Below are 25,334 nucleotides of genomic sequence, written 5' to 3' on the forward strand. Positions count from 1 at the left end.
GGGGACCTGTGGCAAAACCAAAGTGGGTCAACAAAGCCTTCAATAAAACAACACTGGTGACAGTAATAGCAATAATAGTAATGATTAATAAGTATTGAGGATTAATATATTGCAGTGATTTTGTTTTTATCTCTAATTTTCAGAATCTTGCTCTGATGGTCCACTGTACAGATAAGGAGGCCAGGATCTTAAGTGGTAAAGCTAGCACTGACCAGGTGAGTAAAATAAAGTGAAACAAATATGCTTTTCATTGTATCAGATTGAAAATCATGGAAGCAATATTTCTCCTTCTATAATTAATTAGAATATTCTCATATTAACTTATCAAATAGCAAGATAATTTTATGCAGTTTAAAAGTGAAGGGCCTCATTGGTGAGGAAAAATGGAATGTTTCAATGGGAAAAACACTGGATAAAGAATATATAAAAAGGATATGTGAGAAGTAATAAGGGGGGATAGTCAACTGTGGCAAATATTTTATTCCAATATAATATAGTAAAATTGACTCAAAGGAAATTGATAAGGATAAAATAAATTTAAATTCGAGATGTTAATCTTTAAACACTGTGATTTTCAAAATAATGCCCACTAAATCATTTGCTCCTGATGTCAGAAAACTCAGGTATTTGGGGAAAATGTCATTTAAAAATTATGCTTCTACCACATACTGTTTATGAATTATTCAATAAATGTGTGGGGGTGATATTGTTTACAGCACATTTCCTGCCAACTTTTGTTTTTCACTAAATTCTTTTTAAACTTGAGGCAGCTTCTTAAAGTAATTGGTAATAGAAACAGATGGCATTTTTTTTGACCTTTTATTTTAGCTTCTGGGCATTTGCAATCAGTTATATGCAAGATATGGGGACAGATAATATGCATTAAAATTAGCCCCATCTTTTTTATCTGCCAAAGAGTAGCCTTGGTCATAAAATTTGAGAGTGAAGAACCTCAATCATCTATCTAGTCTGATTCTCAGATTTTATAGGTGAGGAAATATTCAAGGTAAAATGACCAGCTCAAGGTCACACAGAAAGTAAAAGGGACCAGATCTCAGCCACTTGACTTAGTGTCAGAGATTCCTTGCCCCCACTGCCAGTAGCAAGGCTATATTTCCATTTGGGGGGATTAGAACGTTTACATATTATATAAAATTAGGAAACATTTTAGGCATCCTGAAAATAAGAATAATATTACTCGAGAGTAACTTCCCACCCAGTTCTGTCAATAGTTAAAACATATTTGCAGCACTTTTGATTTTTCAACAATTTTTTCTTAAAGATTTTATTTATTTATTCATGAGAGTCACACAGAGAGAGGCAGAGACATAGGCAGAGGGAGAAGCAGGCTCCCTGCAGGGAGCCTGATGCAGGACTCGATCCCAGGACCCTGGGATCACGACCTGAGCCAAAGGCAGATGATCAACCACTGAGTCACCCAGACATCACTGCATCACCTTTTAAAAAATATATCATGGTAGAGTTTAAGTCTTCTTTTATTGATCAGAACTACTACATTCAATTTACACTGAAATGACAGCACATTAACCATGGATTCATTTGTAAGTCTTTTTAAGTCAATTACACAAATACTCTCAATATCCTAAAATAATAATAATATTAGAGTAATAAGTAAGCCATCATTTTTCTGCTTACTGTACGACAAGCACACATTTGCATATATTGTATTATTTTTATTTTTGTCGGGGGAGGTGTAGAGGGAGAGAAAGAATCTGAAGCATGTCCACACACAGTGCAGAGCCTCCATCTCACAACCCTGAGATCATGACCTAAGCCAAAATCAAGGGTTGGACACTAGCCCTGCTTCATAGTCTGCATCCATGACAAATCTGCTTGAGATTCTCTTTCTCCCTCTCCCTCTGCCTCTCTCCCTGCTTGCACACTCATACTCTCTCTCTAAATAGATAAATAAAATCTTAAAAAAAAAAGAATCAGATGCTTAACTGGCTGAGCCACCCAGATGTCCCATACATTGTATTGTTTTATATAAAATCACATTTTGTTATTGTCCTAGAGTTCAACTCATTTTCTTCTAGACAAAATTATTTCTCTTTTGTCATTATTCTTTTCAACTGAAATGGGAATGTATCATATAGGCCTTTTTTTTCCTGTTGGGCCAAATGACCTCTGATAGTCTAAGTAGTTTCTTTGTATGGAAAAAGCCAGATGCTTTATTTTGGGCTGGACACCACCTCCTGTGAGCTCCATGACCTCAAGGGCAGAACTGGTGCTGTATTTCAGCCCCTATTTGTCCCCTTAGGTGGGTACTCTTGTTTAGGGCCATCCATTGATTTACTAGGACTGTTCTGGTGGCCAGGAAGAGAGGACTCTCAAATCTGGGGAGTGAATCAGACACGACATGGCCGACCTAAACTGAAGAATATTTTGAGAACATTTTTTAGATGGGTTTATTGAACTTATGTTTGAATATCAGCCACACCTGATGATGTTCTGAAAATTCACATCAAAGAGAATGAGGAAATCATGCTATGAATGGAGGCTGGGCTGAGGAGAAGCTGGGAACTCATCCAGGTTTTTCTCCCAGAAATCAAACCTTCCCTGGTACAGATCCTAAATTGAAATGATTGGATTTCAAAACACATTTGTCCTGAGAATAAGATGGACTGGAAGCTAAAGCAACTGGGTGGGAGGAGTGTGATATGAAGTACAACACAAAAGTCTTACCTGTCTTCAACTATTTCTACATCATCTCCCTCTGTGATCTGAAATTTCCCTGCAAAGTAATATAAAGATGGTGACTCAGTCATTCCCCATTTACCATGTCCCTGACTGTATGTTGCACATGTACTTCTCACCTTTCCCCAGAGCAGACAGAGATCTTTCACATTTCCGGGGTGTCCATTCATGCCACTTACTTCCTAGCCTGGAATTCCCTTCCCTTCCTTTACCTGGAAAACTTCTACTATAGTCAGGTTTTGGGAAACACAACTCAGGAATAAGGTGGGCAAAAATAAGTCAAATCTGGAGAGACAAACAAAACTACATATTTTGACTATTCAAATTTGGATGGGATCTCAAAAGTCTAAACTTGAAAGTGAAATACTAGTGGGATGAGTTAAGTAGATAATATTGTGTTTGTGTAAGAGTCTTGGTAATTTTTTGTTGGATTGTAAGATCTTCTTCCATAACCTTTTATCTGCAGTTAGGTCCTTTTATACAGCTCCATCCAGAAGCTTTTGAGATGCTGTGTGCAGTATCCTTACCTGAAGTGAGACACATTGATCAGTGGAATCACAGATTATATAAGTCACCAGGGGACTGGTGTGCCTGGATGAGCCCTAGGCACTCGTATAACTGACATTATATGAGTCAGCACAACTCCTGTTGTGCTCATTTACTTGAGGGTCTTGTCCTCATTCTTCTTTGTTGCTTTGGCATTCTAGCTCCTGGCTAGAATGGAGCCTGCCCTAAGCCCTGGTATACTTAGCAAGAGCCTGGGCCCATTTGGTTGTAAGTCTTGCTCTTGGCCAGGGATGCGGATCATGATACTCTTCTGTCTTTCCAAGTTCTGCTTCCATAGACTAGCACTGGGAACTGAGTTACTTCTGTCCTCTCTGACGTGGAACTTTCCTGATCTGCACCATAATTCAGAGTTAGGGCACAGGTCCTGGGATCAGATGGACTTGGGTGAGATTCTAGCTCCTTTATATTTAAGTTTAGTCAAGGTTTTCAACATCTCATGTGTAAATTGGAGCTAACAGTAAATCTTCATGTTGTAAGGATTAAATAATAATGTAGAAAACATTATTCTATGTGCACATAGAAGTGATTAATATCTCTTTGACTTGTAAGGTTAAGACCACTGGTCCAAAGCCAGCTGAATACTGGCTGCTGGGATGGATATTGGCCTACTTGAATTCTGGTTATTGACCTGTAGAGGTCAAACCTACTGTGAAGAAAGCAATTCTTGTAGTCTATCTGTTTTTTAGCCAGATTCTAACAAGGACGGGATGGGAGGAGCACATAAGCATCTATCTGTCTCATAATATTCCTTGGCCTTGCTAAGACAAAAAAGATGGATTATTTTAGAACACAGTAATTAAGTGGATAGAATACAAACTGTCAATAATATTAACAAAGCAATTCATTAAGCTAAGTTGGTGCTCTTGGTTAATAAACTGACTTTAAACAAAAGTTTGGGATGGGCAAACCAAAATTTTGCATAATTCATCTAAAGATGAGGGAGAGTTGACTTTATTTTTTAAGTGTTTCTAGATGACTCATAAATGAGCTTGGAATAAGTACTCTTGGAAATGAATCACGATACTTATCTAGAAACAGTTACCCTTAAAATGGTACTTGAATTGTGAGGAAATTGCACTTGTGTTCAACATATTTTGTTGTCTCATTTAGCGATGTGGTAAAACAACCATACATTCCAGAGTCAGAAAGACATGGTTTTGAATTTCACTCTGATATAAATTTAATATCACTGAACCTTAGTTTTCTCCTAAGATTTTCAGGATGGCTGTATGGGTTAAACATGATAATGTGTTCTAAGTGATTTGTGTCATGCCAGGTCCAGTTTCTACTCTTATCTTTGCTTTCCAAACCTATATGGAAGGCACACTTATGGTAAGTAAACTTAAGGAAATCACACATTCCTCATCTGAAAGCTATTCTGCACTTATCCCACCATCCAAGAAACATCAATGTCCTTTAACATTCTAACATAGGACTCGCTGACACTCTGATCCTTTTTACTTTGGGGCAGTGCAATTCAAGCTTGGGATGGGGAAGGGGATAAGGAAAGTAAAGTGATTGAATTCATTGGCTTGGGGAAACAGGAAAAGGAGAGTTACTGAGCATGTGTTACTATGAGTGAGATTGTTACTATATACTATCCATTGCACAAATAATTACTGGTGTCCAGTACACATAAGGCACTGTTTTCAGTGCTGAGCCTACAACAGTGAACAAAACAGGTCAAATCCCTGGTCTCAAGTTGCTTAAGTGCTAGTGGGGGGATGCTGAAAATAGGTAACTCAGTAAAATGTATAGTGCTATTGACAGTGGTCATGATGTTAAGAAAAATAAGGCAAAATAAGAGCAATGAGAAGTTCTGGGTGGGTGAGGGATTTCTGTTTTATATAGGATAACCAGGGAAGGGCTCTAAGAAAATTGGGGCAGGAGTCTGAAAGGAGTGAAAGAGAGTTTGGAGATACTAAGCCTAAGAACATTCCATGTAGAGAAATAATTTGCAAAGATTCTTGAGGAAGGAGGGAACATGGACTAGTTAGAGAATATCAAAAAGATTGGTGTGACTGGAGCAAGATAAGCCCTAAAAAGTGAGATCAGAGAAACGAGGCATGAGTGAGTGGTGCCCAGCAGGGCAGTTTGTAAATGTGTGGGATATTTTCAGTTGTCAGAATGATTGGGATATGGTATAGTCTGGATGAAGATCAGAGACATTGAATGTACTGCAATAGGTGGGATGGTCCTACACAGTGAAGAATTGTCCTACATCTCACCCAACTTTTAAATATCTGAATGGGTATATCTATAATATAGAGCCACTACATATAGTGTTCAGATTGTGGACTGTGGGATTTTTGGAAGCACCACTGACATAGATCTGCTGGGCATGGTGGCCCCATAGGACAATCTTGTGTACAATATGTACAACTATAAATTGCATGCTTACACATAGGTAAAAAAAAATGGTTTATAATTTTCTGAGTCTGTACCCTAAGTCCATTTTACTTATGAACAAAAAGTTTATATTTTGCAGCATTATATAATTCCTGAATTTAATAGGAATGCAAGTACTATGTAAGTTAAAGGATCTTTACCAAGAGTTGTTCACTATTGTATCAGTTAGGTTTCAATAAGGAGAGTGAATTCACATAGTAATTTAAACAGAAAAAAATGCAATGTAAAGTATTATTAACTATAACATGAAATTAGAATGAGGGATTTGTTGGTAAGAACAGAATTCTAAGAAATTTATGAATGGCAGATATAATGCTCAGCATTATCTCTAGTTAAGAGAGAACATGCAAGGAAAGGCCACCCACTCTGGGGTGGGAAATGCTAAGAGTCAGTACTCACTGAACAACACAATCATGGCTCATTGGATGGTAAAGAAGTTGCTGTGGTTTTGCACTGGCAGAACTTGCTGGAAATCCCCATTTGGAACTTGCCAGAAAGTCAGGTGCTGGGGAAGGGTTTTTAAGAGACATTCTGCTATGAAACTGAATAAGAGGTGAGCCTGAGGAACTGTTGTTTGCTGGATGCTGCTGATTGCAGTTCAGTGCAAGAGCTAGCTGAAGCCCGGGGGAGCGGGGGGGGGGGGGGGGGGGGGGGCGGAGGGTGGGGAAGGAAATGGTTTATGGGATCTATCATAGCATCTGTGGGAATTCTTTTGTCTAAGAAGGGAGAATCAGTAACCCAATCTCTTTTCCCACCCTCATATATTCTGCAACTGTGTCCTGTTGACCAAACCCAACTGAAAACTAGTGGGCTAGTGAGTTCAGGTCATTCTCACCATAAGAGTCAGCTGGCTGAGACAAAGACCAGAGCAGAGAAAGACCTATAATGGAGTTGAATGGGAAGCAAATGGACATTAATAGAATTGAGTCAATTAATTCTAAAAAAAACAAGACAATTTCTTCAAAGTCCTCTGTTTGATTTGTTATTGCATATGAGATAACCCAACAATGAAGCTGACTTGTTCTAGAAGACATTTTTGAAAGGTAATCTTTCTGACCCCATGAAGTCATAAAGAGGGTATGATGAGCTGACAGGTCAAGAGAACTCTGCTAAGCTTCTTTCTTGAGCTCTCTCATACTTTTTAGCTCCCAGGGGCTGTGCTCTCCTCCTCTCCCCTCATCACCCTGGAACTTGCATTGCTATCCAGGTTTTAATCTGCTTCCACTGACGTCACCAAAACATCCTTCATAATAGACAGAGTTAGAGGTCTTTATGATTCTTCTGCCCAGGGCAACATTCCCTGAGGACCTCCCTAGTTCACTAAGGAAATCTGCTGGATCCTAAGACAGCCTGGCTACTTAAATCCCAGCTTGGAGAATATGGTTTGTCTGTCATTCTATTCGAATTTCCAAACTCTCCCATTTTAACCTGAGCCATTTTCTTCAGGATAGAGCTTATACTGCTCTTCTGGCTCATGTACCTTGTACCTGCAGCTTTAGGTGAGGGGGGCTTCTACCTCCAACCCTTACCCAGGAGACCCATCCCTGCAGAGACAAGCTTGCATGATCTCTCTGCAGGGTATGGGCACTGGCTAGTGCCAATCTCTGAACTCAAACACTCTTTTCAGTGATGTCAGAGTTGATTAGTGCTCACAACAGGATGAGATTGAATTTCCCAATTTTTTAGGTTAGCCTGCCATGAAGTCAAGAGTTCAAACATGTACTAAAGCTTATACTCAAAACGATTAGCTTTTAGATGCACTTCCCAAGGAAAATGACTCAGGAGGGCCCTGAGAGGGGGCTGGGGAGACTAATTCCTTTTGAGAACATCTAGGTCATGATGTTCATGTTATAAATCCTACTGGGGCAGCCGGGATTCTTACAAACTCATGGCTAAGAAACTGGCCTCCTTTTCAGTGACTTTCCGGTGTGTTCCTACAGGCAAGCACCCAGGGGCAATCACAAGCGGGTGTGAATCACTGAGCACAACTGTGTGCTCCTAGTTTATTGTAGAGCTCTGGTACAAGGAGGGGAAGACAAGCAGCAAGGACAAAAAGTGCAGCTTTCATGTCCTCCAGCTGCTACCAACAAATTGGACATAATTACAATTAGGACACTTGAGAAATTGAACCAGGAAAGTTCATCCTCTCATATTGAAATTTAAGGCGATTTCCAGTCATGTAATGGGGTAAAAGGAGGTCAATTTGAAAATGTGGTCAGGTAGGAATGTTGGTGTGAGGTTTTCTAGAGCTACTTATTTAACTGAGAGATTGCCTGAGAACCTTTTAAGAAATACCAGGATGTCTTGAAGAATCGTTCCATTTTCCCTGGTATTTGTTTTCTGTGAAATTTATTCTGCTGAACCTTCAAAACAGAAATAAGAAGAATGGAAGATATATTTTTTCTTCATTTTCAGTGATTGTGACATAAAATATTCAGATTTAATAAATTGCCACCCCCTCCACAATATACTGACTCCTATTTTGTCTTGCAATTTGTGTGGGCTCCAAAAAGCTGCTTCTCTCCCCGAATTTTGCATGTGTTGATCCTGAAATAATTTTTTTGATTATTGTTAGATTGAAGGCATATGAAACATTTCCATTTAAAACATGAGAAAAAAAGAAAAACACATGAGGCTGCAGCAGGATCGATCACAGAAAGTGCTCTTCCTGATAGCACAAGTAGGGTATTGTATTGTTTTAATTTAAAATAAAAAAAATTGAAAATGATTTAATTCCAGTTATATGTATTATTTTTACCATGCAGTATGTATCAGAACAAATAAAGATGAGATACTTTATTCTTTATTAAATGACTGGCTAAAACAAACTCTCACTTGTGTGTACTTGTGTGTGTGTGTGTGTGTGTTTACAGAATTCATGACTTTGTATCATTTCCCCCTACCTTCCCCAACCAAATTACTCAACAAGGTAGATTTCCTATAGATAATAGCTTTAATTCTGATGGAAAGAAGTTTTTTTTTCAAGATTTTATTTATTTGATAGAGAGAGAGAGAGAGAGAGAGCACACAAACAAGAGGAGTGGCAGGCAGAGGGAAAGGGAGAAGCAGTCTCCCTGCTGAGTGGAGAGCCTGATGTGGGGCTCTATACCAGAACCCTGGGATCATGACCTGAGCTGAGGGCAGACGCTTACCTGACTGAGCCACCCAGGTGCCCTGAAATAAGTTATTAACTGGACAAGCTACAGTATGTTAGAACAGCTAAATAGGTAATGAGGATTTGTAAAGAGCTCTAACAAACTCAAAATCAGGAATTGTGGGTTCAAGTCCCAGCTCTGACATTAACTGCAGGTCATTGAGACGTTTGGGCCTCAGTTTCTTGTATGTGAAGTGGATGTGATAACATTTGTCAAATCTCCTCAGTCTTGCCTGATTTTCCTGGGCTTGCTCTTCCATTTACACAGATGGCCTTACTGCCCTCCAGCCTACTTCTTTCCAGCAAACTCGTATGCAGCATCAAGACCCCAGCGAAGCGCTCCTCCTCTCTAGTGTCCCAAGTAAACTAGAGTATGCCTTCCTTAGAGGCACTAAAGGACTTGGCATTGTCTCTGACATGGGAAGTTTCCAGGCATCCTGGGACTCTCTTTGCATGGGAGTCTCCTTGACTAACCCTCATACTCCAGGAGGTGCCTACTCCTTCCTCTTTGTAATGCGCAGCAAGGTTCACTCGATAATCAATGTGTGTCCGTTGAATTGGTGTGCACACTCTACCTGGCCAAGGGCTGCTGTTGGTTGTTTTGAAAACCACAAGAAGAGAGAGAGGGTTAGATATTTACAGAAATAATAGTGATGCTTTGAAAATATCTTTGTTGCTTCTGGATTTCTTTCTGCTTGCACAGCTGTATAGATGGGTCATGGCAAATCTCACCATCTCTACGTTTCAGATATAAGAATCTGGTACAGTCATGTAGCTTTTTCTTTCAGGTTAAATAAGCCCCAATTCCTGTAGCCATGATTTATAGACCCCATTTTCCAACTCTTTAATCATTTTCATTGCTTTTCTCTGGAACTACTCCAAATTCTCCAAACATTCATGTTTCAGGCTGCAAACTGGACACAGTATTGAGATACTGAGTAAAAGAATTATCTGTGTGCTCCTATATTTAATATTCTTGTTTATACATACATGTTTCTTTTCTTCTAATCAATCTACAAATATTAACTAGGCACTTATGCTATACCTGACTGTGCTTCAAAGTTTTTTGGCAGTTTCAAACAATGTGATTCCTCCTTTCCTTGGTGGTATTACATGAAAAACATTACATTAATAAGCATCTGTATGGTAGTAATTTATATAAAGTGAAGTAGCTTTCTATGTCATTAAACATACTTCCTCTTATCTGGTTTGTTTACATGAAATTAATTTAATAGCTCATCTGCTCCATGAATATAACAAGTTCACTTCTCATTCCACATTAAATTAAAGAAGGAGAAAATGATCTAATGATTTTCTTTACATTATGTACTTTTAATATGTTCCAATTTTATTCTAACTTGTAGACTTTATTCTAGGTTAGCTGACCATTACCTTTTTTTCTCTACTATTATTAGAGACCTCAGTTAATACTAAAATATTAAACATTCAACTACTTAAACATAGTAATATTATATCACTACTGTGTACTGTTTTATCTTTGAAGGCATTTTTCATAGCTTTATTTGATCCTACTAAGAACTTTATTAATAGAGGTAGAAATTATCACCATCATTGCCCGTTTGGTTACTCTGAGACACATCAGAGTCAAGGTTCAGTTAAGATCATAGAAATTAATGGAGAGAAAGGTGTTCTGACTTATATAGATTTTCCACCAGTGTTTCACGAAGCTTGAGAAAAAAATTGGACCTTTACTATTACATAAAATCTCTATAGATGAAAACTTCTAGGAAAGCTTAGATAAGATTATGAAAGTTGTAGTATATAACAAATGATATTTTAATGAAAAATATTTGTAATGTACATGTGACACTATGTCATATGATATAATTACACTTTAAACAATATAATTAATGTGTTAACAATATTTAGTCATAGACTATTGTAAAAGTTGTGCTCTGGTAAAACAGCACAAAATTAAAGATTATTTAGTATTGGTATTAGTAGCAGAAATATCTTCTAATCAATCTATCATCTGTGATTTATTCATTTTTTAAAAAAGATTTTATTTATTTGAGAGAGAGCAGGGGAAAGTGGGGTGGTGGTGGTGTGGAGCAGCAGAGGGAGAAGAAGAAGCAGACTCTCGCTGAGCAGGGAGCCTGATGTGGGGCTCTATCCCAGAACCCTGAGATCATGACCTGAGCTGAAGGCAGATGCTCAACTGACAGAGCCACCCAGGCACCCTCATCTATGATTTATTATAAGAAATTGGTTCAAGTAGTTATGGAGGCTGAGAAATCCCAAGACCTGCAGTTGGCAAGATAGAGACCCAGAGGAGCCAATGGTATAATTGCAGTCCAAGTCCAAAGGCCTCAGAATCTGGAGAGCTGATGATGATGATGTGTAGTTCAGTCCAAAAGTCAGTAGGCTCAAGACCTAGGAAAAGCCAATGTTTCAGTCAGAGTCCAAAGGCTGGAAAAGACAATGTCCCAGCTTAAGGGGTCAGGCAGGAGGAGTTCCCTCTAATTCAGTTTTTTTTTTTTTTTTTGTCCTATTCAGATCTTCAGTTGGTTGGACGAGGCTCACTCACATTAGAGAGGACAATCTGTTTTACTCAGCCTACCCATTCAAACATTAATCCCATCCAGAAATACCTTCACAGACATACCCACAATAATGTTTGGCAAATGTCTGGGAACCCCATGGCCCAGTCAAGATGACATATAAAATTAACCATCACAAGATACCTGATGAACCTTTAAAATCTTAACAGTATGCCTGTGTACCTCTGTGATTATGTTATAAACTCACTTAGAAGTCTTATCAAAATTTGAATTTTCAGGCTCTCTAAGCACATTAATCGTGGGCCAAATGTCCTTTCTGAACTTGTATTCTGAAAGGCCCTGCTTTTCACTATACTATCTGGTGCCAACTGATTCATTTCTCAAGATAGAGATATAAGGAAGCTACCAGAAAGTTAACAGAAACCAAGCATTATTGTTAACCTGCTATTTGCTGATGTCGCTGTGGAATCAATTTTCTTGGATTTTTTTAAACTCCTCTCATGTACTGCATCAAGTATGCTTAAATATGTAATAAATAAAAAACTAAAGCCTTATTTTTGTAGATAGTTTGCAAAGATTGAGCCAAACATACATTCCTTTCTCTGGTCCTCTGCAAAATTACTGCAAATTTTGTTCATTTCTGTGAGTAAGTATTTTTAAGGTTTGTGAAAATTTTTAGAAAATTTTTAAAATTTAATTTTAGGACCCCATGGTTTTAAAAAACAGCTTTATTGTGATATAATTTACATACCATAAAATTCAACAAAGTGTACACTTTTCCTCGTGGGTGAAACCATGGGCTGAGGAGTCCCCCTTGGCACTGAGCTATGCTGCCCTGGGGGAAGGCTGACATAAGCAAAGTGAAACTTTTATTTTACACCCTTCAATGTGTCTATTTTTGTTCTTTTGCTCAAAAGAGGTACTGTCATCTCGCCACTGGATTCCCAGACTTCCACAAGGGTATTCTTGTCCATTTATGGTTATCAGGATTGACATTTCTATGGAGGTATGAGGGCTGGAATGTCCTGTTCTGTCATCTTGCCGGACATCTTGCATCTGCATTTCCCTACAGCAAATTTGATGTGCCTCTCCCCTCCAATTTGGTTGAGAATTGCTGGCCTATCAGAAGACCATTAGTTCTTTCCATATTCATCTGGGCTCTGGGTGGGAAATGTGTGGCCCCTTCTTTGAACACTTTTTGTGAGAAATGTGACAGTGGTGAGATCAAGATTCTCTGGAGAATCTAGAGAGTAAAGTGCCCCTCCCTCTGTGATGATACAAAGCTTAGATTTTTCTAGACTTGAAAGGAATGGTGTAAACTTGCAGAAATGTCCAAGAGATCTTTCTGTGATGACAGAAAATTTCTATACCTGCAGCATATGGTACTGTAGCCACTAGCCACATGTGGTATTGAGCTCTTGAAATATAGCTAAAATCAGTGCAGAACTGAATTTTCTACTTGAATTATGTTTGACTTAAAATTAAATAGCTGCATGTGTATGGTGGCTACTGTATTGGACAGTGCTGATCTAGAGAATCTTTTTCTTTGTGTGTATGTTGCAAGGTGGGTGGGAGCAGTTGAATTGAGTAAACCTAGATAAAATTTTCTCTTAGGCAACTCAGCTCCAGTGGATTATAAAAAGATCTAGTTGTTGATTTAAAAAAAAAAGTGTTTTAAGAAACGTTCAAAAGAATTTCAAAAGTACAGATCCTTGTAAATCTGTAATCTAATTTATGCATCTTAATTTAATCATCAATCCTCAAAATAAGTGAGCATGGAATTAAATCTAACCAATTTAAATCATCTTGAGTTTCAGGTGTGTTATGTCTGAGAAAAGGAAGAAAGTCTGAACATTTTGTCATCTGTTCTAACAGAGAAGATAATCTTTAATATCATCATTCTCCTTTTGTCTTAAGGAAACTATATATATAAAGCTTATTTTTAATATTAGTTAATAATCTTTCAATACTATCAGATAAAGTTTTTAGAGATTTTGGAAAAAAAGATCATTTTAAATAGGCTTTTAGGGAGAATGACCATTGTGAATTGATTTTTTCCCCATTTCTGAAACCCCATGAGTGTTTAAGGGGAAGCACTCTGGGAGAAATGCCTCCCTCCCACTGTGGACATTCTTTAGTCATTGGCCAATGTGAAGAGTTAAATGTCTACCTGTTTTGGCAGCACAAGGCTGCAGTCTTGCCTGAATTCTGCTGTTCTTTGATTTCATCAAAAGGCATATTTGCATATGGACTGATAAGGCACCTTGGCACTGAGATCTTGGATTTCATACAGGCACAGATTTGGCACAGGACTGATGAAAACTCAATTATGATTTATGTCTATGCAACAGAGTTTCCTATTGATTACCTGCCAGAACCATGATAAAGCAATGTTAGGCCTAAAGCCAATTCTTCCTGACTATAATCTTTCCTTAGGTTTTGTATTCTATGTCCTTGCTGCAGTTTTCTGAATATTTGTGAGCAATAATGGTTCACAAAAAATGATCCTTGGATATGCAAATTTGTCTGCAATAAAGGATCCTCTTCTTAGAGCATAGGTTAACTTTGTATTTACCTTCTAACCATTTGGGATTTATCCAGCACCTGCTTATGTGCATTGTATTGTTCTAAGTTTTATAGGACATAGAAGAAATAGATAACCTAGCTCCTGTTTTGAGGAACTTGCCTATAGTAATCTGGAAGAGGTAAGTTGTCTAGAGATGAAGACACAGGTCCAAGAAGCAGTTGCCTTCTAATATTGATGTTGGTGAAATGAAGCAACTCGAGACAATGACCAGAGTGTGCCAAAACTAGACCGTGAGGCGCTTCTTGGTTATGATCATGAAAAGTAAAAGGAATCACAAATAGGTAGAAGGAATCTGGGATAAGGATCATTAAAGGAGTTCTTGTGGAAAATCTACCTTCCTTGATAATCAGTTTCCTGCTGAGATGGTAAGCATTTTACTCTTAATACTTAGAAATACCATCTTTATTTGAAATATCTTACTTTAAAATATTTAAAAATATCTAACATTAACATAGTGGGTTGTGCCCTGTTCTAAGTGCTTTACACATATCAACTCATTTAAATTTCAAAACATCCCTGGGAGAAGGTTCTGTTATTGTCTCCATTTTACAGACCAGTTAACTGCAGATCAGAAATAATAAGAGACTTGTTTAAGGTCCCATAGCTAATGGGTGGTGGTGCTGGAATTTGAATACAGGTAGTGTGGCTACATATTCTGAGCAATCAGTCACCACTTTATACGGCCTCTAATCTGGGGAGAACAGAGGGGCATATGCTATGGTTTATGTCTTGGTTCCTCAAGGAGGATCAGAGGTGACTGTTTCTCATGGTGAGTGCAGAAAGGACATTGTTCCTTAATTTCAGGATGACCCAGGGTTGGATAGGCAAGCCGCCCTCCCACTGCTTGAAACAGCCAGTTCTGAAACATCTTTCTCAATTCTGCAGAATAAGTTTAGTTAGCGTTGTATTATGGGTTGAATTGTATCCCCTCAGAAAGATATATTGAAGTCATAACCTTTAGTAGCTCAGAATATGAACTTGTTTGTAAATACTTTACAGAGTGATAAAGTTATTTTGTTATGGTAGCCCTAGGCAATAATATAGGTTGAAAGTGGTTTTCAGGTGTGTGAGGTGGCCTCCCATTATTTGAAGACTATTTAGACTCTCAAGAGGGGATCTAATTTCCCTTTATCAGGGAGTAGATCAACTTAAAACCTCCACAGAGAGGTTAATGAGGTATCACGGAAACAAAAATCTCACGTGATCACTGAGGACCTCAATTAAAACTTATTTCATGTTTATCAGTACCTCAAAAACACTCACCTCAAAACATAATTTGTGTCAGAATCTGAGTTAGGCTACTGTTATTAGATATTGTAGTTAGGTTCTAGGGAAGATTCCCCCCTCCCAAAGCTTTGGAAGGCCTCCCTCTCACCAACTTTATCACCATTATTTATGGTACAGGGACAATCCTACTTGATTGAATGAATATAATTTATTCCATATTCTAAAAGGACAATACTCCCTATTCAAAATGGTAGCCTTCTTTTATTGGACAATAGTCCCAGACTATATGCCAGGTATTTGATGGTCAAATTACAAGCTAGTTTTCATAGGTCAATGTTTTATATGAGGAACAGAAAGCACCAAGAAAAGCTCATTTCTTTATAGAACATTGCCATCTTCTTTCTTCTATCCTAGAAAAATACATTAGAGATGTCAAATTGTTGCTGCATTTATTGACAATTCCTTGATCTTTATTCTTATGTACAAGATTGGCTGGTTGGAGAGCATGAGCTCAATCTAGACAGAACCTCAGGTACAGATACTTTTGCAAACCTGGCCCTATTATGGTTCTGCTAGGATTGGAGCCAATAGGAACAGTCTTTCAACACAGAAGACCATAGCCTTTGGATTGTGTTTGGTTTCCTTTCTTTGAAACTTGGCTCTTAACGATCTGGTTGAGCTCACTTCAACCCCTCCCACTTCTGGCTATAGAGAAAAGTCGCACAAACATTCTTTCTTACATGAGTGTTAGGGCTCTATTATTTCATGCAAGGAGTGGCCTGAATAGGCCTCTGACCCCACTGGCCAATTATTGCCCAAAGAAAAGGCCACTGATAAGGCTTTTAGCCTTTTTCTTACTTTTTTCTTTTTCCAAACAAGTTATGTCTTTGCTAGATATCTCATCTTTTAGCTTGTTTATAAATAAATAACAGTCCCACACAACTTGTTGCTATTTCCTCGATGAACATTTCATAATGGTTTCTCTTAGAACACACAATAGAAAGCATTTTTCTCAAAGCTAAAGAGATTTTCAGTACTATGTTGATATTTTATTTTGCTAAAGATGAGTGTCTGTTTATCTTTGCTAATCAGGCTAATATTAGATGGAGTAGAATTTTGAGGCTTTACCACTTTTATCTGGGTTTGTAGTGGTTTCAAAATAATTTTCTTAAAGTCATCCTAGCTTTGATAGAACTCCCAATGCTGACCTTATAGAAGGGTGGCCTGGATGTCCATTCAGTGGATATTTGCTTGATGGAGTCCCCAGCTTCTGCAAAAGGATATGGGCTCTAACTCCAGCTCTGGGGTCTGCTTGGACACCGGAAGAAGAATTCAATGGTCTAGGGAATAAACATTCTCAAAACATTTGCCATCACCATACAATATCAATCAAAAGCTAGATGGAACAGTATTTAGAGAAGGTTACTAAAATTCTTCCAATGCCAGATATTCTGAATTAAATCCTTAGATCTAAGCTGATAATCAGAGGCTGGAACACTGTTTTTGTTGTGCCAATCATCTCTGTCTTCTCTTTCCCCCTTTCCAGAAGAACACTTTTTCTCTGTATCAATCCATGTATGTGCCAGTAGCGTATATCGAGTTATTTTAATAAGCAGCCCCGTGGATCTTGTTGTATGAATTGTAAAGAAGCTGTGATGATTGTTCATTATATCACCTACTTATGAGGATTCCAGGGAAAGTTCCTATCTTGTCTGAGTACCAAGAACAATTAGACTTCCCGAGGAAATTTGGATTGTTGGTATCTTATGGACACTGTGAACTGCATAACTTTTCATGTTGGCTGCCAGAAAATTTAGGACCAGATTTATGGCCCACCTATTGCACACATGTGGGTTATTATGATATGCATTTTTCGACTCATTCCTGGCTCTGCTTCTACTCTTGTTTTACTTTCTTCTCTTGCCCCACTTTTAATAGATGCCATAAGGTTATCTTTGATGTGTCTTGTTGTAGGCTGTTTCAAATCTTTTCAGGAATAGGGCAAAATATGAAAATAAACACATAAACATAAGTGAAATAATCTCAAATAGAGTTCTGAAGGGAGAGTTTGCAGATTGGTTGGTGAAGAGAAAATAGGGGTTTCCAGATGCAGGGAGCAATGTGAACAAACATAAAATCTTCCTTATTACAGTTAAAGTGATGTAGCAAAGCTGTTCAACGGAGATCTCTAAAATAGAACGTGGAAAAAGATGCATGATATAAAATGAAATTGCTTCTAAAATCTCTGTCTGAAATATTTTATTTTAGGAATAAATTTGTGAAAATATTTTAGTTACTCTACATTGGAATGAAACTTAGAAATTCTCTCAAAAAAATAAAGGGAATCAGGATAAGAGAATCATATTAGTATCTTTAGATTAATACATTTTTATATGTTATTTAAATACCTCAGAAAGAGTTAGGTGAAGACATTCTTTCAATTTTATTCATGCCTTCCAAAGATCAAACCTACATCTATGTGAAAAACAAACATGGGAAAACACCAAACATTTTATAGTGAGATTAGGTCTAAATTGGAAATTCAAATGAATAATGATGGTAATAATTCAAAGATAAGAAACATTATGTCTACTTTACTTACCTGGAGATCTTTTAATCTTAAAGCTCAATTTTCATCGAATAGTTCCATGAGATTATGGGCATTGTATCTAGTTTATTATCGCTATAGCCAAAGTATACAGTCCATTGTCCAGAACATCGTGGATTATCAGTATGCCTTTGTTGAATGAATAAGTGAATGTGTGAATGAATGAATGAATGAAATGAAAGCTAAGTTTAGACTGTATTTGTACAATCAGGGTTAAATTGATTTGGCTTTGAAGAAGCAATGACAGGAACATTTGGTTTTGCCCCATTTGGAGAATATAGGCTAAGGTAAAATTCCTTATAGAGTTAATATCCCAGATAGCTATTTAAATGTTACCATTTCTATGATAATTTGAAGACTTCTTTCCTTTCACAGTGTGGAGCCTAACCCACGATGATAATTTTGTGAAATAAATATCCTGTTGCTGTTAGAATAATGAATGTTAATGGTGTAATGAACTTGAAGACTGTTAGCTCCTCCCCATGGAAGGGAGAGGCTAATGACTGGGAAGTGATACATGTGGCCCAAATCACTTGGCTCCATTTTCATGGAAGCTGTGTGGCACAGCAGTTACATACACTCACTCTGGAGACAGGTAAGTCACCACTAGAGTCTGTTTCATCTCTAAGATGAGAATAATAGTTTCTACCTCATAGGATTGTTCAAAAAATATGATGAAATAATGAATGTGAAGTATTTGGAAGAGTGCTTGGTATTACTGAAATCAAGGGTTCCAAAGTATGGCCAAGTTGTATTATTAGAAAGCAAAGTGTAATTAGCTTGAGAGTTCAAAGTCAGCTTTCTATATGAAAATTTCCCTCACACCCAAGAAGAATGGATTGCTTCCTTTTCTAAAACATCTTTCATGCATGCTACCCCCCCACCTCTCAAATAGTGACCCTTGTCAAGATAGGGTCTGCCTGCATGTTAGGCAATTTAAAATTGTCTATTAATTTTATTTCAATAATTATCAATATTGTCCTTCAATGAAATTAATGCAGTCATCTGAGACCAAGACACTGTACACACAGATGACTTAATGATTTGTTCAATTATTCAAACTATGATTTTTTTTTTTTTTTTTGCCCTTAACTGTTTCAGAGAGGAATACTTTAGTCATACTGACTATTTGTCTAGATAAGGGTTTTTCAAACTTGGCATTATTGACATTTTAGTCTGGATAATGTTTTGTTCTGTGCAGTGCAAGAAGATTAACATTATCCCTGGCCTCTCCACTAGACATCTGTAACACCTGCCTTCCCCACCAGTTGTGATAGTAAAACATGTCTCCAGATGTTGCTACAGGTATCCCAGAAAGCAATGTCCTCCCCAGCTGAGGACCACAAAAATAGATTACATTATGTAGTTGCTTCTCTTTATTGCACTTTATAATGAATCTCTGGAATACGCCCTGAAATAAGATCATGGAGTCTTCTTTCCCAGGCTATCTACACACAGAATGATGATTCTCAGTTCTGGAAGGTACAGAGAGTTGGATGAAGTGGCCTTTTCAGGTAGCTCTCAATTCTCTGGATTGATGATCAGATCCTACAAGCCTCCTTGGGGGAGTCCCCTGCTTTTCTGCATATTTAAATATTTAGCATACAATCTTCATGTTTACCCTTCTAGGATGTATTATATAAAGGACTCTAGCTGAAATTACTGGAGAATAATTGCAAATCTTGCTTCCTTTAAAACATTTTTGCTTTGTTTATTAGTTTCCAATTTACAGGCTCATCATGCCAAGAAAGAAGCTGCCCAGAGGGTGGGCGCTGTTGCTGCTGCTACCTCTTAGACAAGGAAAAACCGATTCAAAAGCCAAATAACCCCTCCTGGAATTCAGCTCAAGGTTTGAAGATTTCTAGCGTGTCCTATGGACCTCAACACCAGGAACCACAAATTGGGAATTTAATAGATCATTTTGTATCAAAAGGTCAATTATGAAGCACCTAGAATTTTTCAATTTAAAGAATATATTCTCTGGGTTCTGCTTTGGCCCAGACAGTGTTAACTTTTTTTTTCTATTGTGGGTTTTGATTTTTTCCCCCCAGAAATTGGTTTTATTTGATGTACCCAAGTCTTAAGTTTCTCAATAAAGAAAAAAACTCCATAAAAAAAAAAAAAAAACTTGAGCATGGCCACGAAGAGCACCCCTCAGGCATTCTGGATGCCGAACACCGACCCGTTGCACCACATGGCGGCCAGCATGAGCCTTTTTGCCTTATCCTTCCCCAATGCACAGAGCATGCTGAGTCATTCACTACATCTACTGAATATATTAGGACAGGAGGTTTGCTGTGACTGTGGCTGTGCACACATCTCAGAGCCTCTCTGCACATCAAGTGGCTAACACACCTGGTGCTTAGAATATATCCTAGCATGGCTGCTATAGCAAACTCCTAGCACCCACTCCAATTCTCTGCCCCACCCCACAGACAATCAGAGCATTGTGCAGAACAATCCCAGAGTTGTTCGAAGAGCATAGTTTAGGGCCCAGGGGCTTGCTGTTAATTTGTGGCACTAGATCAAGAATGATATGGCAGTAGCTTTATGAGTGTGCTTAGGAAAGTCTTATATCAACAGTACCTGAGGCTCTGGCCCTTTCTCTCAGCCTTCTACTGTCCCTGAAAACAATGCTGTATGTATTTGAGGAGTTGGACATGTTCTGGGAAAACATGCATTAGGAATGCACCCAAGCCCACAGTGGCCTCTAAGTTTGTTGGCATATCCCTTGGTATTCCTCTGTCTCAAATGTACATCATTACACAGGTGAAGGAAAGTAAGATTGTGCAAGCTTTGTTAGATGTTTGTTGGGCTTCATGGTCAGGGTTGGGACACGGAGTCATAAGAGGCTATGAGGAAGCTAAGAGGAAGCTCTAAAAGAACCAGATGCTTCCTGTCTCCATAAAGTGTCCTCCAGTTCCATACCAAACATGTTTGAATGAAGCCTTTTCCCAAACTCTAGTCATCCTTCAATTATACATGTGATTAAGTTAAAATAAATCACACTTAATTGGTGGCATACAATAGAATCCAACTTTAGAATATCTACAACACTATATAGGTAGAAAATACTAGTGACAAGGAAGATTAGCTAAAGGAAGAGGCAACAATAAATGAACCCATAACCTTTTCCCAGATGTATGGTTCTGACTTAAACACAGATAAAGCAGAATTGTGAACAAGATTTAAAGAGAACTCACAAAGGATTCCCACTTATTTAAGTAATTTTTTTAAGCACTAAGTTTATATGAAGCATGGAAGAATATTTATTTTGAACATTAGTGACTTGTGTTGGCACAACGTTTTTATTGACTATTATTCCAAGCTATGGCTTTTATATTTTCCTGTTCTCTTTGACTGATATTTAATGAGTATATTTTAAAGAACATTTTTTTTGCTATTTTATGGCCAGGGTGCTAGCTCTAGCAACTGGAAATTTGTAAAACTGTACAATATAGCCCTTCCAACATGGTTCCATCAGTTATACACCAATAAATAACAGTGATTTCAAGGATGATTAATCATAATCATTATAAAGCACTTTGGCCAAGCCAACATCTGTTTCCATGGATACAGCTGCTGGCCATCCAGGTTTTGTAATTTATATGTTTTAGTTATTGTTCCCAGATGACTATGAGGACCATTCTACACAATATGACCTTTTAACTTTAGGCCCCAATGGACTCTGTGGTTTCCATGCAGCGTGTAGTGCTTTTGAGAAGTTTTTATTGAGAATTTGTAGGGCTCTGAGGAAATGAAGCAGGATTTCAGAGGTCTTCCCATCATTGCTTCCTTGAAGAGGCAAAGTGAAGAAAAGTACAGTGGTAACAATGTCAATAACAGGCAACTGACTAACTGGCAACATTGTCAGTGAATCAGAGATCTAAAGACCCACAAGGTACTGGGGAAACTGAGAAGTGGGAGGTTGGAATGTCTTGCTTCATGTCACGCTGAAATTGAGTGGAAAGCTGGTTCCTAGCCAGATCCCCTGACACTCAGGCCAGGGCTCATCTTTTCCTCAATTATTTTAGACAAATAGGTTTTATTCAGTTCTCTATTGAATGAATGTTTGTTAAACCATACTACGTGCCAAGCTGTAGGCTCAGTGCTGGCAAGTTAATGTCAAGTCAATGAGAGAAGTCAAAACTTGTCTTGGTTTTCGCCTGTGTGGCTCAGAGTCTAGTGGGGCAAGGCTTGCATTAAGCAAATAGTGACACAGGCTAATGGACAGTTAGGCTGTGACAAGTGTTGAGTAGGTGAGAACTATCATATCCTGAGGGCCTGTCACTGGGCATTAGGTCTAGTTACAGAGGTAAGGACAGGTTTCTCTGGAGGCAATGTCACCTGAGCTGAGATCTGAGGAAGGAATTAACTTTGTGAAAATGAAGGAAATAGCATGTCAGGGATGAGCATGTGCAAATGCCCATGGCAAGAGAAAGCAAGATGAGTACTGGCACTAAAAGGAGGTGTGACAGGAGTGTAGAAATATAGGACAAATGATCAGGGGCCTGATTATACAGGGTTTGTGTAGCCCATAATAAAATATTCTGTTCCTATTCTAGTTATAGAAAGGACTCACCTGCAATAGCCTAGCCTGACTGGGTTGTATTAGAATCAGTAGGAGTAGCTGGGGACTAGTGATTGGAGTCTATCTAACTGGAAGGGTAGAGACATGCTTCAGTCCTTTGCCCCTTTAAAAACCCTACTGTGACTTTTTCTACATTTCTTCTGCACAGCCAGATATTGAAAACGGCATGAAAGCCCTGAGGTCTTCACTGTGATTGGATAGTCTGGTTTTATATGTGACAGGTATCCAAGGTCCTGGTCTCCTCTCAGCAGAGGAGGGAGATCACACAGTGGACTGTGGTCACAGGGCTGAAAGAATAGGTTTAGTATAGACCTTTCTCTTTCTATGCAGAGGAACCAACACATAATGTAATCAGACAATGACATCCCATCACCGTAATCAATTCTGTTGGTTAGAATAAAGTCACAGATACTGCCTATACACAGAGGGAGTGGACTATAGAAGTGTGTGAACACCAAGAAACAGATCATGGAGCTGGTCTGCCAGCCACACTCTCCATGCCCTAACTTCACAGACACATACACAGGGATTGTTTGCATAAAGCCTGCGTGAGTTTTGCACTCTCTGTGACTCACTGAGTCAGAGAGACCCCTTGACGTGGTATTGTTGCCATCTAAGAGGACTATGGAAGTCAAAATCCGTTGGTGGGAAGGAAATCCTCTAGCCTAGTTCTTTGTAGAATGAATGACAAATCTACATCAACTGGTACGAGTGATGAGGGAAATGGGAAGGTCTCTGGGGATTTTCTCTAGTTCATCATGCTAACCTTAAAAGGGAATCAGCAAGGAAGGAATAGGGAGCTTGGCTGTAAAGGCAGGAGAAGGCAGGTTTGGGGCAGGACAGGAACTCACTGCTCTGGATGAAGGTCTGGTCCTGCTGTCTCTGGTGGGTCATCCTCCTTCCATGGGATGTGCTAGTCAACAAGCAACTTGGAATAGGTGATCTCTCAGTCTCTAGAATGGTAGTCTCTCTGTGTGTGTATGTGTGTGTGTGTGAGAGAGAGAGACAGACAGACAGAGACAGGGAGACACAGAGACAGAGAGAGAGACAGAGAGACAGATGGGATGGAGGGACAGACAGGGCCAAATCCTAAGTTTTATTTAGCTAGATGGTGATGAAGGAAAATCTAAGACATAAAGGCTACAAATCCTAGATTATGGCCTTTGGTGTTAATTTATCATCCTGTAAGAAAGATAAAACTTAGCAGAAAATTGATTTGCCCAAGGTGTTGCATTAGTTAGTTTACCAGCAACACGGGGCCCAGGGTTCACGTCTGATTTCCAGTTTGTACTTTATTGCTTCCCTGTGAATCACTAGGTGAAGGAGGTATGTTCCAGGTTTTTTTTGGGAGGATAAAAACAAAGGGAAAGAGATCACAGGAGAGTGACAGGACCCCCGATTACAGCTAAGCAAGTTTCAAACTTCTACTTCAGTGCAGTATGATAGAACTTTACTGCTTTGAACAGAAAATTTCTATTTTTTGAAATATCTCTCTTGTATAGACATTCTTAGTCTCCCTGGCTGCTCTTCACTCTACCCTTGCACAGAGGATGCACAGAGTTTTTTGCTTCGTATTCTTATGCAACCCTGAAAAGCTTGCTAGGCACGGTCTACTGTGCAGGCCTTTTGGGGCTGATGATCTTACTCTGGCACATTTTTGAACCTTGTGAGTGGTAGTGTGCAACCTGACGATAACACAGGTCCCTGCCAAGACAGGGCTGCTGACAGTGCTGTCACCTCTTTGTAGCCAAGGCCAGTTCCCCAGTGTGTTACAAAAGGGTGAGTTTCACTAAGCCTTCCTTGCTCATAATCTTGGGGATGCAAGTGAAAACAACAATTAGTAGCAATTTTCACCCATCAGATTAGCAAAAATGAAAAAGATTGAATAGCCAGTAGGATATCAGTGATATCATCACTTTGGAGAACAATTTGGCAGTTTCCAAAAAGACTAAAAGTGCATATTCATTTCCAAATCTATATCCTAAAGAGGAAGCTCATCTAACTGCATAAGCAGACCTGCATAAAGCTGCTCCTCATTCAGCTCATTCAGCATTGTAAAATATTTGAAACAACCTAAGTGAAAAAAATATAACGAAATATCCTAACAGAATAAATATAATGGGGTTTGTTCATACAATGGAACATAATCCAGAGGTAAAAAAATAAATGAATACAATCTCTCTACATGAACATGGATAGATCTCACAAATGTAATATAAAATGGAAATACTGCAGAACAGTATCATTTTATGCTGCAGATTATTTAAATGTGGAAAGCAACACACACAAAAAAATATGCATTATCTATGGATACATAAATATATGCCCAATATCACAAGTACATAATAAGTAATGTATTGAATATATATAAAATAAATGCATCATATATAAAATATATTATATATTTATATAAAAATAATATATTATATATAATAATAATAATAATAATAAATATATATATAGGAGTTGCTTCTGAGAAGGAGGGAGGAAATTGAGTTGGAGGGTAAGAAGAGACAAAGAGCACTTTCATTTGATTTGTAACCTATTATTTCCTTAAAAAATTAAAAAATGTCAATATATGATCATGCATGCATGTATGCAAGATGCAGGAATTTTTTTTGGGGGGGGCAACGGGTTTTTAATTTTATCTTTTGAGGTTCATAAAAAGTTCTCAAAAATAATATTAATGAAAAAGATTACCATTTCTCACCAAGGGGAGGAATGTGCAACTTTGCAAATATACTCCTTTTAATTAGAGTGAGAAGGCTACTCTGAGTTGAAAAGAGTTTCAGTGGGTTAGCTGCAGCAGAATTTAGGAGAATGGCATGCACACTACAAATGGGTAACTACGTCCAGATATGACCCCTCGGCAGACACATTCAAGTATATTTGGAACCACAGAACTTTTAAAAAATGATGTGCTCAAAGAAGGCTTTAAGGAAACATTGAAT

Source organism: Vulpes vulpes, chromosome 8 (assembly GCF_048418805.1).
Source record: "Vulpes vulpes isolate BD-2025 chromosome 8, VulVul3, whole genome shotgun sequence".
NCBI lineage: Eukaryota > Metazoa > Chordata > Mammalia > Carnivora > Canidae > Vulpes > Vulpes vulpes.